Source organism: Zingiber officinale, chromosome 1B, assembly GCF_018446385.1.
Source record: "Zingiber officinale cultivar Zhangliang chromosome 1B, Zo_v1.1, whole genome shotgun sequence".
In the NCBI taxonomy this organism is placed as follows: Eukaryota; Viridiplantae; Streptophyta; class Magnoliopsida; order Zingiberales; family Zingiberaceae; genus Zingiber; species Zingiber officinale.
This window is the reverse complement of record NC_055986.1, coordinates 107,731,513-107,735,681: the sequence shown is the minus strand read 5'-3', so window position 1 is coordinate 107,735,681 and position 4,169 is coordinate 107,731,513.

Genomic DNA, 4,169 nt, shown 5'->3' with positions numbered 1-4,169 from the left:
TAAGGTATGACCTCTACCCTCTGAACAACTGGTTAATTCAATAGAAAAGTTGTCTGAAGATTTTTGCGATTTAAAAATTGAATTATCGAAAGAGTTTTTCGGATTAGAAAATCAATTGTTAAACTTGTCTTGCAAATTAGAAATATTATCGAAAGAATTCTTCGAATCGCAAAATGCTTTGACAGAAATATTGCCAAAAGAATTTTTACAAATTATATTGTCGAAAAAATGTATTAAGTTAGAATTTATACTATCAAAATATTTTTGCGAATTAGGAATTCAAAACACAATAGAAAATGACATGTTACAATTTGTACAATTTTTTACATGTTCAAATTTTCTTGCTTCAAATTTAAGAAATTATGATAAATTAAAATAGAAATTTAAAAATTTCTGATAAAAGCATTAGAATAAATAAATAAATAAATAAATAAATAAATGCATAGAAATTTTTTTTTTAATGTTATCAATTTTCTTAAATTTTCTTGCATACAGTTTTGAGCTTAGAAAGATTTTTTCTTGATGATGAAAACTTAAAAAAATTTCAAAAGTTATTTTTGACTTAGAAATTTCTCCTTGACTTGAAAATATTTTCCAGAAAATCATTGAAATATATTTTTATAATTTTTCTAACTGTCAACCCTTAGATTTTTCTTGCAACCCTAATTTTTTATGTGATCAAAGGGGGAGAAGAAAAAATATAAGTCTAGGGGGAGGTAGATAAATTTTTGCACTGAATCACAAAATTTAATTCTTTCTATCTTTTCTATCTTTTTGCACTTAAATTGTAAATTAAGTTATTTTTATCTTATGTCTATTGTTTTGACCCTAGCTTAACTTGGGTGGATCACATCAAAAAGGGGAGATTGTTGGAACCCCAAGGTTGTTTTGGTGTGATCAACAAGTTAAGCTAGGTCCTGTATGTTTCTAATCTTGTGTCTAAGTGTGCAAGAGCTTAGGAGCACAGGTACTCGAGGGGAAGACGCAGCTAGTGAGAAGGACGACACGCGGTGCGTCCGAGGGACGAGGTGCTGCGGAAGAGTACACCGACGGATTAGAAGGAAGCGTGCGGTGGTTCCAAGGGACGAAAACCGGAGCGGAAGATTGCTCGGGGAGCAAGAGATGCAGCTAGCGAGAAGGTCGGCACGGGGTGCGACCGAGGGACGAAGACTGCGGATGAGTATGCTGGTGCACGAGAAGGAAACACCCGGCGATTCTGAGGGACCAGAAGCCGGGGCGAAAGGCTGCTCGAGAAGACCGGAAGTTGGGTTCGGGTGAGCCCTTTTCCGGATAGCAGAGATCACCCAAGCGAGTGGATCCGGAGTTGAAGACCCGGACCAAGGTGAACTGAACCAGAGCGAAGGTCCCGACGGAGAAAAGTCAACTCCTGTTGACTATAGTGCTCTGGGCGCCCGGAACAGCCCGGGATGCCCGGAATGGCTCCGGGCGCCCGGACCTTGAATCTTGACCAAATGGCATCAAACGCAATCTGAACGTTGGAGATAAAGTTTTATCCCCCCCAGGGCGCCCGGAACCCTTCAGGGCACCCCCCGACCAAGGCTATAAATATAGCCTTGGTCCAGAAGCTTTTCAACGAACTCATTACTTGTAATTCCAATGCTTGTGTGCTTTAGAGTTGTAGTTAAAGCTTCTGTTTTCTGCGCTTCAACGTTGTAAGAGGCTTCTCCGCCTGAAGGAGTATTTAGTGCTTCAACTTCCTTGGATTAACAACCACATCGGTTGTAACCAAGTAAATACTTGTGCCTCATTCCTTATGTTCTTAATTTACTGCTTTGCTTTATTTATGCAAGTGTTAGCTTAAAGAGTTCGAGAAAGGGTTGTTTCATTTTTTATTTTGCAGGACTATCCAACAACCCCCTCCTAGCCGGCTGCAACGGTCCAACAACCATCCCCTAGGACCTAGGGTTACCATCCCCTAGGGTTTTCCACTTGCCTAACCGCAGCTAGGACTTTTGCCTAAGTAACTTTAAGACTTTACTGCAATCTCATTCAAATACGTTAGATCACAAAACAACTTAACTTGAACCCTTTAACATAATTAAAACATAGGTTCAATTGTCGGATGCTTCTTGCACCAACAATCTCCCCCTTTTTGATTATGGCAACACGGTTCAAAGTTAAGTAAAAAAATATGACAATAAATAAGAAATTTATGTTGAATCGGATGAGTGCGATAGAGGGGGGGGGGTGAATATCACACTCTTAAAACTTTTCTTTTACTTTAAAAAATAGAGTCGTGCAGCGGAAAGTAAAAGAAACTCGTTCGGTTACTTGGTTGGAGCCTAGGTCGTCTCCTACTCCAAGGCCCGCGATTCTTGACTGCTGTAATACCCCGGTTTTGAGATTCTAGTTAAGTATGGCTTAAAAGGTTAGATGGTACTATCCATATCACCAAGATGCACCTTCCTTTTCGGAAGCCCAAACTAATGAACTCTAAAGTTAAGCGTGCTTGACTTGGAGAAATCTGAGGATGAGTGACCTCCTGGGAAGTTTTCCAGGGTGCGTGCGAGTAAGGACAAAGCACGTTAAAAGGACCTCCGGTGGTCTGTGGAGCTAGTCCCAGACCGAACCGGGAACGCCACCAGAATTGCCCATCGGGTTGACGACTAGCTCCACAAACCACTGGAGGTCCTTTCAGCGTGCTTTGTCCTCACTCCAACGCACCCTGGAAAACTTTCCAGGAGGTCACCTATCCTCAGATTTCTCCAAGCCAAACACGTTTAACTTTGGAGTTCTTAAGTTTGAGCTTCCGAAAAGGAAGGTGCACCTTGGTGATATGGATAGTACCATCTAACCTTTTAAGCTATACTTAACCAGAATTTCAGAACCGGGGTATTACAATCACCCCCACTTAAAGACACAACGTCCTCGTTGTGTAACCATGAATCACACCACAGACAAATCTCAGAATCTCCTTCGCTAGATGGTGCCCTGGGTGCTCCTGCCACCAGCGCACTCACAGTCGCAAGGTCGCTCTGATACCATTTGTAACGCCTCGGCCTGGGCGGCCCCACCTGGACTGAACCGGGAACGCCACTAGAATTGCCCATTGGGTTGACGACTAGCTCCACAGACCACCAAAGGTCTTTTCAGCGTGCTTTGTCCTCACTCGCACGTACCTAGAAAATTTCCCAGGAGGTCACCCATCCTTAGAGTTCTCCAAGCCAAGCACGCTTAACTTTGGAGTTCTTAAAATTTGAGCTTCCGAAAAGGAAAGTGCACCTTGGTGATATGGATAGTACCATCAAATCTTTTAAGTCATACTTAACCAGAATCTCAGAACCGGGGTATTACAACCGCACCGATAGGCAATCCACTAAGATTCTTCTTCCCAAAAACCTCGGAAAGAAGTAATGCGTACAATATGCAATGATATAAGATAGTAACAATCCTACTATCTTATATGAATTTAAGTGTAATACAAATAAAGTATACCGACAATAGTAAGTGAAGGTTGAAGCTCAGTCGATACTTCCGAACGGAGTAGCTTGAAGAGTCGTAGAGAACTTGTAGCACGGTCCACTTTCAGAGAAGAGTTTTGAGATGATCAGAAAAGTCTTGTACAGCCTCAGACCTCGAGCTACTTTTTATAAGTGTCATTGAGGTTCGGTCGACCGATCCCTCTGTTCGGTCGACCGAACCAGCTTCCTTCCTTCCTGGCTGAGTCTGACACTACTTCAATCTTTTGCATTAACTGGTCATTAAGGGTTCGGTCGATCGATCCCCTTGTTCAGCTGACCGAACAGGCTCCTTCCCTATTCGTCAAGATTTGTCATGATTTGCATTTAATACACCTTTAATATTGATCGTTCGGTCAACCAATCCTCTGGTTCGGTCGACCGATCAGTGTAGATTCCTTCTGCATTTGATCATTGCTGATTAAACTGACCTGTGCTGAGTCATCCTGGTTCGGTCGATCGATCCCTACATTCGGTCGACTAATCCGGCCGAACCTGCAACACAGAGTTAAACAAAGTATTCCTGCAACACAAAGGTTAGCACAGTAATATATAATTCATGAGTAATATTAGACAGTAGAATTGTCTTAATCTCAACTTGGAAACCTTTCCGGTTTCTTCAGTTGGATCAGGGACCTTAGGTTGTTCCCTTCAGGAACCCGATCTCACTGTCGCTCCTCCAGTTGTTTA